The sequence below is a fragment of the Silene latifolia genome, chromosome 2 (genome assembly GCF_048544455.1).
Source record: "Silene latifolia isolate original U9 population chromosome 2, ASM4854445v1, whole genome shotgun sequence".
Taxonomy (NCBI): Eukaryota; Viridiplantae; Streptophyta; class Magnoliopsida; order Caryophyllales; family Caryophyllaceae; genus Silene; species Silene latifolia.
The window spans coordinates 169,419,202-169,429,500 of NC_133527.1; the positions used below are offsets into that span (position 1 = coordinate 169,419,202).

General features: G+C 39.4%; 1 long non-coding RNA gene across 1 annotated transcript; it reads left to right on the top strand.

The window, feature by feature from the left end:
• The first annotated feature begins 152 nt into the window (after nt 1-152).
• Nucleotides 153-2,289, top strand: LOC141631092 (uncharacterized). The gene is made up of 3 exons (XR_012537585.1): nt 153-304; nt 401-510; nt 2,053-2,289. It is a non-coding gene; the product is annotated as an uncharacterized LOC141631092 (long non-coding RNA).
• The last annotated feature ends 8,010 nt before the right edge of the window (nt 2,290-10,299 follow it).

The window sequence follows — 10,299 nt, forward strand, 5'->3', positions numbered from 1 at the left end:
ATTTGCAATTGACAAGCGGTTCTAATTATTATCGAAACGAGCCAAAACCGACTCGTAAAATCCCGACTAAAACCCGCTCCCTTCCTCCTTTCCTTTCCTTTCCCGCGGCACCTCCTTTCCCCTTCCTTTTTTCTGATTTTTCTCACCTAACTCCATCTCCTAGAACATTCATCATAATTTCCTAAACTAAAATACACCATTTTTATACAAATCCAAGCTAAATTTCACCATAACTCACTCGTTTCTAGTCGGATTTTCACAAGATTTATATTTTCGGAATCCTCTCTTTGAGATCTACCTCCTTGTATGTTTTAATTTCAGTTTTCTTGATGTTGATTTAAGACGAATTTGGGCATATTTCGGTTTTATACTTATTATTGTGTTTTTATTGTTTATTTAGGTGAAGATTTGGAAGACGAGTTTGGGGACTCGTATATTGTTGAAGATAGTGGCTAGTTGTATATTAGGGTTTGGTATTCAAGGTGCTAATTGCTCATTTTCTAGCTTAAGGTAACATATTTCGAGTTACTCGACGAATAATCGTCACATTCTTTGCTTTTTGTATGTTTTTGTGATTTTTGTTTGAGTAGTTAATTTTCACATGATAAAATGGGTTGCATGCATGTCTAATGCATGTCTTTTGTTAGTTTAAGTTAACATATTAGTATTGGGAACGATTAATTGATGTTTCAGACGATGTTAAACTGAACAAAAATGGAGAAATGGAGGGATGGGGGTGGCGGCCAGCAGGCCCGGCAGGCCCAGGCAGGCCCAGGGCTGCCTTGGGGTTGGCCCGGGTTGGTCCGTTGCTTGTTTCGCGGTTTTCCATGCATTGTTCGTCGTTTTAGGTTCATTAATGTTATAATTAGAATAAGTAACATATGGTTAAACTTTTAAAATGAATCATATTAGCAGTAAAAAAATATGTTGATGGTAAAAATTATGTTTATATTGGTAGTTGCACATGTTAGGATAGATTATAAAATGAAATTGTAATGAATAGGCTCAAAATGAATTTTATAGCAATAATTGCAATGTTTTGATGATTGTGCCGAAAACTGAGCCTTAGTCCCTTTGACTGATTCGATGTCAGTCAATTGTGTGATTGGTCAGCCGCAATTTAACCCGTACCTGTCGCAGGACTGGGGTTGCGGGTAAAAATTCGGTTGGATGAAATTTTATATGAATTGGATAATCGGCCTTTTTCTTGTTTTAGGCCATTTATTAAGTTTTAGTTCACATGTGTTGTTGGTTGAATTTAATAATTTCTTATATTGTAGAAACGGCCCTAGATTCCCTGAAACCTTTAATATTGTTAATATTGCTAGAAATGGTATTGGTATTAAATACTTCTTGCAGGTTGTTGTGTTTGTCATAGATAGGCCTTTATAGTCTTTGACGAGTATATGTTCACTGCTTAATAGCCTTTGTGTTCCTGACTTGGTGGGTTTATATCCAAGTTGGGGCATGGCCTCGTTACTTATTTTGATAGTAAGTGGTCAGCTTAAGTACTAGTCAACCCTTTGGTGGACTCTTTAGGGTACTCACTTTGTTTTAGAAAAATTGTGGGTCTTGGGTGCGGTGGTGTGTATCCGCATGTCTAGGTCTGCGCAGATTTTAGGCTAGGGATGTGTTGTGTCTTGGCCATGTTTTGATAGAACCTCTGAGCCAAGATACCGGTTCGATTACCTTCCCTACCTCGTGGTATAGACTCGAGTTACAGAGTGACTATTGACGGGACTAAAAACTTATGCCTGTCTTTGATATATTGTCCTTTCTTGTATGGTGATTTTATGAATTGTAATAGGTGAGATGTAAGCCGGTTACCATTGATAAAGTTTGGATTACTATTTGTTATATGTTTCACATGATAGTTTAATTTGGTCAGTTTAGGGGTCATAAGTTAGAATACTTGATAATTAAATTGTTTATCATATTGTTTACATGTTACACTACATGTTACATTAAATATGACATTTCGTGGCTGGGAGGACTCGAAGTTACTCCCCACTGAATTGTGGCTTTCGTGTTTGTATAAAATGCGATTAACAGGTTGATGATGCTTAGTTGGGGTACACGGACGAGCTAGTGAGCAAGAGAACCTTGGACTTAGTTTGGTTATATTTTGTAGAAACCTTTAACTTTTGGTTGTGTATATATTTTGAAGGGACATATGTCTCCCTCTTCTATTTTGGTTTGTATCACTATATCCCCGCGTCTTTAGTTATGTTATGTAAATTAGTTTGTTAGCATTTGCAGGTTTTGGGCACTCTTAAGTTGGAAATGTTTGTGAATGGTTTAGAAAAGTTTTTAAAAATTACAGGTTTTATCTAGTTGAACCAATTACAAACATATCCTGTCAGTTTTTCTGTACAATTTACGTGTTTATTTAACGCTAAAAATGAGGGTGTCACATACACCAACAATTATAACGAGAGTACGCTCTAAATTTTCAAAGAAAGTGTTATTACAATAGCAGCAGACAATAGTTAAGTACGAGTAACTCTTTTTTTTATGTATAACACTCAAATATAACATGGGTTTTTCTATCGTGTTAGCGGAGATGATATGTTAGCATAACACATATTGCGCGAATAAACAATCGCCTACTACAAATAAGTAAATCTCTTGTTATTATTAAAATGTTTTCTCTCATATTTCAATGGTCTTTATTGACTTGTTAAGGATATTTTTATCTAATAAACATATTTCAATTTTAACTAAAGTTCATTGTTAACCAAGTACTTCCTCCATTCAACTTCACTCTACCTATTTACATTTTTCACACTATTCACAAGTGTATATTCAATCTCGATTTTCTCTCAATACATAAGTGAAAATATATTCATGTGAGATCTTATTTGATTCGTCTTATCGAGTACATTAAAAATATCTAACTTTTATAATTTTTGCAAATACGTAGCTAACGATATTTACCATGTAAAACACGCGTTGGCGAACGTGAAAAAGCAAAGTGGTAGAGTGGAGTTGAATGGAGGAAGTATAAGCTATTTAGATTTATTTCATATTTAAAAACCATCTCAATTAAAGATTTGTACCACTATTTTTTAAGTTACAAATTTCTCTTATCCGTCTTAAATTTTAAACGAGTTATAAAAAAATTGGTCTTTAGACCGTTTATATGATAGAGTGGATAGGTTCATCATAATGGAGACTACACAATTGTTTTTTAATCCAACGTCTTATGGACCAAAAAACTCCCAACTCTATCTGTTTATGAACCTATGTCATACGCAGAAGATGTTGAGCGGCGAGTAACAGATCTACAGAAGACAGAATATTGCGGAATAGAACAGTGATAGTGGGCAAAACAGAGTGATGAATACTGTTAAAAACAGAAGAGGCAGGTCTGATGTCTGATGTCTGATGTCTGATGATAGGCAGCGCAAATAATGCAGATATAGAGTTATAGGAAAATCAGTTCACGCCACTGTACCTCTTGTCTACTCTTTCCTATGAACTGTCACTGTTTACTTCCTACTTACTTTTGCCCTATGCTCTTCCCCTAATTCTATGTCTTTGTCTTTTACCTATTTAATATTCATCTCTTCCAATTAGACCTGTCAAACGAATTAGACGGGTCGAATCAAATACAAGTCGAGTTAGGATTAGATTACCGGTCAAAAAAAATTTATTCCCCCAATTTCATTTATTATTCCTCTTTCTCTTTCTACAATTAGCCTTGCGGAAGACGGGTCGGAGCAAGTGACGGATAATGTCACTCACAAAACTAATAGGAGGACAAGTTGGGGGCACCCCCATGTGTTTCCTTGTCTCCTCTATTTAGGTCATTTGTGAGGGAAAATGGTATCCGTCACTCCAAAGTGACGGATACGTGCCGTCACAAATGAGATTTTGTGCTTTTTTTATCCATTTTCTTTATTGTTCCCTCTTTTCTTTTTTGGACAACTTTGTGTAGTCCAAAATCAATTTGATGTGGGGTCATGTGTATTGTGTGGTCCAAATTGATTCCCTTATTTCTTATGCCAAAAAGAAAAGAGAACAATAAATGAAATTGGAGGGAGTATAATGTTTGTATTTTATCATTTTTCAAGTGGAATAATTATTTTCGATTAAAATATAACTCACATATATTCAACAAATGTATAGAAATAATTGGAATAGAGGAAGTACTCTCTAGTCTCTATGTCTCATTCAATAGTTATTATTTTCCATTTTTTATAATATGTATCAGTCAATATTTACCATTTCTATAGTAAATTTTACCTTGTAAATGCCCATGTGCAAGTGGGAGATTTGTGGCCTAATATTATTATTAGGAAAAATGCAAATACGTGGTGATAATTTAAAAAAAACGCAAATATGTGGTGGTTACTTTTAAGTTTCCCTTATTATTGAAATGATTTACCTCACGCTTTCTTTGTGTTCGTGCCGAATTCAATTGATAACTAACTAGTGGGATGGATTATTTAATATCAATAATATAATTATATTAATTACTTATCGTACGTATATTATGACATTTAGAAAATTTAAATTATTTTAATAAATATTTTATTATTTAATTCTAAAAAAGTCATATAAAGTTGATTTTCGAATTAACTTTTTGAATTAAAATATTAAAATTGTTATTTTTCTATTTACTATTTCAAATATAATACGGAAAATTCACTTGTTACCCCTGAACATTGTCACTTTTTTCACATGTTACCCAATATTTGAAGTTTGTGTGCATTGTACCCTCTGCATTCCATTTTCATGTACAATATGCCCTTTTTGTCGTTATAATTTTTTTTAATTAAGCGTAACTCTTATATCAAACTTCGGAATCGGCAACTTTTTCGTTCTAAAATAATTATCTCGTCATAATCTACGATTTAAGATTAAAAAAAAATTGCCGACTGACATTTTCTAGGGTTTTTTTTTCCCGAGAATCTTAAATCGACCATAACTTCGATCTTAAATTTCCGAATAACCGTTTTTCATTTTATAAAATTATAGATCTCGAAAACATAATCAATTATGAATTTTTTTTGGACAATTCCGATTTATGGTTTGCGATTTATACTTAATTGAACATTTTAAGTACGATAAAAAAAAAGAGCAAGTCCTACTTGAAAATCAAAGTCAAGGGTAATATGTCCAAAACTTAAAAAGTTGGATACCATGTGCAAAATGGTAAAGTTTAGGGGTACCACGTGAAATTTCCGAATATAATATTAACATATTAATATTTTAGTAACATTTTTTATTTATCTTTGACCAAAGGGGTCGAACGCGTTGGGTCGGGTTTAGACCCTAAAATAACAGGTCATTTTGGTCTTGGATCACGTGTAATACTACGGATTTTCTTTGGTGACTACTCGACCGAGTAGAGCCGACTATAGTGAATACTCGACCGAGTAGAGGATACTCGGCCGAGTATACACTTTACTGGACCGAGTATCCGGTCTGGCGAAGTGTATTTTGACGGTTTGATTAGGGAATGTTTAGGGTTATTTTTATATCCCGCGTCAGTTTCTAAAACCTTATTTCAAACTTCATCATTTTACGATTACCCTAATCATTCCCTAGCATCGTTGTGTGTGCAATCTTCGTGGTTCTTGCGTATAATTCCTCATTCTACTATTGGTAAGTTCTACTTCTATGTTATTTGTATTCTTTGGGGTTACTGTATACATATATGGAATTGGGAATATGGGGATTGTGCAATGTGTAATTGTGTTATGTGATTATTGTATAGGAGAAGACTTCGTAGAGGAGCCTTTCTGATTGTCCGAGTTTCGTGCTACTGTTGATTGCTAAGGTAGGGTTTTCCCTACTCAGTTTATTGTTCATTGTTTAAGACATGATTGTTTTGTATTATTTGTTATCTGCAGATCATCGGAGTATGGGCGTTGTTGTGGCGGTGTTGATGTGGAGATGTGGTGACAGTTGTGATACTGTGTGGTTGTGATTGTGGTGGACTCACTTGCGGGAGTGGCTTCACACCCTAGTTCGCCCTCCGTGGAACCCGCCACGGGAGGGGATGTGCACATTAAGGGACAGGGAATGTTAGTCGCTCGTTGATGAGCTGGACTAGGTGGGATCGGCTGCGGTCATCCACTAGCGGCGAGGATTATCTGTTGCGATGGGTAATCTGGCAGGGCTACACACTTTGATGTGTAGTCGGTTACTGTGTGAGATCGGGAGACTGGGGTTGGAGGATGTTCAGCTGGTTACCTCGTTGTTTGTCTTATATTGATTGAGTAATACTGACCCCGTTGTTGTTTGTGGAATCTGCGGTGATCCATTCGGGGGATGGTGAGCAGACTTGACAGGTATTGCTAGTGGTGAGTTTGGGGCAGTCATGGGAGTGTTGTCATCACCAGTCATAGCATCACCGTCCGAGTCTTAGTTTTGATTTCATTAGTTGTCAGACATTGGAGTTGTTTTGTTGATTTAGTTTTGGATTTTGGTTTGATGTAAACTTTAACTCTTTATGGCATTTTAATAAATGTGCTCGGTTCAGACGCTTTTGATATGTACAAACCTCGAGCAACCGAGATGGTAACACACTTTCATGGTAGGGTGGCCCTGGTAAGGCACCTTGGTATGAGGGGGTGTTACAAAGTGGTAAGAAATGTGGGAAAGGGGAATGAGAAGCCGATGGATACTACTCAGCTCAGCATCATCATTGCTCGCTTCAACCCTCCCACATATGAAGGGGTAGGTGAACCAAAGCTGCTCGAGAAGTGGCACCGTGAGATTGAAGCTCTCATGGAAATGGTTAAGTGCCCCGAAGACATGATCGTTGAGCAGGTAGTATACTACCTAAGAGGTGAAGCTGCAGTTTGGTGGCAAAATGTCAAGGAAGCTACTAGAGCTTATTACCAGGCTGAGGGTCTAGGAGCTATTCCTTGGTCCGGGTTGAAGAGCGCTATGAGAGAGCAGTTTGTGCCGGAGCATATCCGACAGAAGATGAGATCCGAGTTTGATTCTTTCACCATGACTGAGGAGATGACAGTCACTGACTACTATAATCGGTTCCTGGAACTATCTCGTTATGTTGAGGACATGCAGTTAGGACAGAGGGGTTTGGCTCTCCGTTTTGAGAGGGGTTTATCTGCCAAGATCGTGAGTCGTATGCCAGCTGGGGTTGCTACTGACCTCAAGGAAGTGTACCTGAGAGCGGGCCAAGCTGAGAGAATGGTAGATCGCTCAAGAGAGATCGATGAGAGGACTGCTGCTGAAAAGAGGAAGGTTGACAGTGGAAGCAACAGTCAGTCGGCCAACAAGAAAGGGAACTTCAACCATGCAAAGGCTTTTTCTGGTGGAGCTGGATTCTCGGGAGGATCCCGTGGCTGGGGAAAGAATGGAGGTCGGAGTGTGAGTGACAACTCTAACTTTACATGCTTCAACTGTGGTGGTGTAGGCCACAAGAGACGGGAATGCACGAGTTACAGGCCCGACACTGGTTCAGGAGCGCGGCAAGGGAATTTCTCTCAGGGGCCAACTCAGAGTTTTGCTAGTAACCGACCGGGAGGTTCATGGGGAAACAGAGGTGGGCAGGGCAACCAGGGCAGTTACAACCGCAGTGGTGGTGGATCATATCAGCGCCAGAACAACAGCACCACCCAAGATTCCGCAGCCAAGCCAAGTACCTCCAATGTTTCAGTTCAAGGTGGAGGACAGAAAAACAGTGGGAAGCTTTTCATGATGGACAAACAGGAAGCACAAGATGATGCTCATGTAGTTACCGGTACCTTTCTTGTTCATAATGTACCGTCCTTTGTTTTGTTTGATTCGGGGGCTACACACTCTTTTGTGTCTAAGAGTCATGCCTTGTCTATGGGTTTGGGGGAGTTCAAGGTTGTAAAATATGATGTGTTCATACCTTCAGGGGAGTCTGTGTCGTGCCTCAAGTTGTATAAGAGAGTGTCTATGGTGGTTGGAGGGGTAGATATACCGGTAGACATGTTAGAGTTTCTTATGGATGGGTTTGAGGTAATTGTCGGGATGGACTGGCTGGGTAAGTATGATGCCAAGATAGATTGTCAGCAAAAGAGAGTGTCCTTAAGAGGTCCTAGGGGTGTTAAAGTGTCCTATTGGAGGTTTGGGGTAAAACCTAAGTGTAAGTTCATAGCTGTGATGACTTTAAAGTCATGTTTGAGGAAGAAGTGCCCTTTGATTCTCTGTCATGTGAGAGATCACTGAGTAGAGCCGCAGATAGCTTCTGAGATACCTGTGGGGGGAGAGTTTGAAGATGTCTTTCCTGAGGAGATACCGAGTCTGCCTCCCAAGAGGGATGCTGATTTCAGCGTGGAACTTAAACTGGGAACAAGTCCGATATCCAAAGCACCTTACCGTATGGCACCTAAAGAGTTGGCAGAGTTGAAAAGGCAGATACATGAGTTGCTAAGCAAGGGTTATATCAATCCCAGTGTGTCAGCGTGGGGAGCCCCAGTTCTTTTTGTAAAGAAGAAAGATGGGAGTATGAGACTGTGCATTGATTACCGAGAGTTGAATCGTGTCACCGTGAAGAACAAGTATCCTTTGCCTAGGATTGATGACCTGTTTGATCAGCTAAGTGGAGCAGGTGTGTTTTCCAAGATTGACCTGAGGTCGGGCTATCACCAGTTGAGGATAGCAGATGAGGATATTCCTAAGACAGCGTTCCGATCTTGATATGGTCACTATGAGTACGTGGTGATGCCTTTTGGGTTGACCAATGCACCGGCAGCTTTTATGGATTTGATGAAACGGATCTTTACACCGTTCTTGGACAGGTTCGTGGTTGTCTTCATCGACGACATCTTAGTCTATTCTAAGACTAAGGAAGAACATGAGGAGCACTTGAGGATAGTCTTGCAGACTCTGAGAGAGAATCAACTTTATGCCAAGCTATCTAAGTGGGAGTTCTGGTTGGAGGAGGTGGCTTTTTTGGGCCATGTGATATCTAAGAAGGGGGTATCTGTGGATCCTAGTAAGATTGAGGCCGTAACCAAGTGGGAATCACCGAAGAATGTTGTTGAGATTCGGAGTTTCTTAGGCCTTGCTGGCTACTACAGGAGATTTGTGAAAGATTTCTCTACCATAGCACGGCTTATGACATCTTTGATGAGGAAAGAGACCAGATTTGTTTGGGATGAGAGTTGTGAGACGGCGTTTCAGACCTTAAAGGAACACTTGACCACAGCTCATATCCTAGCTTTGCCAGAGGGATGTGAGAACTTTGAGGTATATACCGATGCTTCAAATAATGGTCTTGGTTGTGTTTTGATGCAGGCAGGGAAAGTCATAGCTTATGCTTCGAGGCAGCTGAAGCCATATAAGGAGAACTACCCTACTCATGATCTGGAGCTGGGTGCAGTTGTTTTTGCTCTTAAGATTTGGAGGCACTACCTTTATGGAGTAACTTTTAAGGTGTTCTCTGATCATAAGAGCTTAAAATATATCTACACTCAGAAGGAGCTTAACATGTGACAGAGACGGTGGATGGAGCTTATCGGAGATTATGATATGGAGATCATCTATCACGAGGGTAAGGCTAATGTTGTTGCAGATGCTCTGAGTAGGAAGAGCGTTCATTCGCTATGTACATCCATGTCCTTGCTAAAGCTAAGGGATGAGGTGTCCAGAATGGGAATCTTTATGTTAAAGAAGGGAGATTCCATCGGGGATTTGACGATCGAGCCAGAGTTGTACGAGAAAATAAAGAGTAAACAGGAGCTTGATCCTAAGATTCAGGAGTAGAAGTCAAGAGTAGAGAGTGGGACGGTTTCCAGGTTTTCTATCCATACGTATGGGAGTGTCCGTTTTGATGGGAGATGGTGTGTTCCGGAGGATGCAGAGTTGAGGAGAGTGATCTTGATGGAGGCTCATTACACTCCTTATTCAGTTCACCCGGGTGGTGACAAGCTTTACAAAGATCTTAAGAAGACTTTCTGGTGGCCAAACATGAAGAAAGATGTAGCTGAGTTTGTGGCCAGATGTTTGACATGTCAAAGGGTCAAGGGTGAACAAAGGAGACCACAAGGTAAGATACAATCTTTGGAAGTACATGAGTGGAAGTGGGAGTCAATCTCTATGGACTTCATTGTGGGGTTGCCTAGGTCACATCAAGGTAACAACATGATCTGGGTGATTGTTGATCGGTTAACCAAGTCAGCTCACTTTGTTCCTATGAAAGATACTTGGTCTAAGATGCAGCTGGCACTGGGTTACAAGAGGCATGTGGTTCGGTTACATGGTATACCTAAAGATATCGTTTATGATCGTGATGCGAGGTTCATATCCAAGTTTTGGCAAGAACTGCAGGAGTTGATGGGTACAACC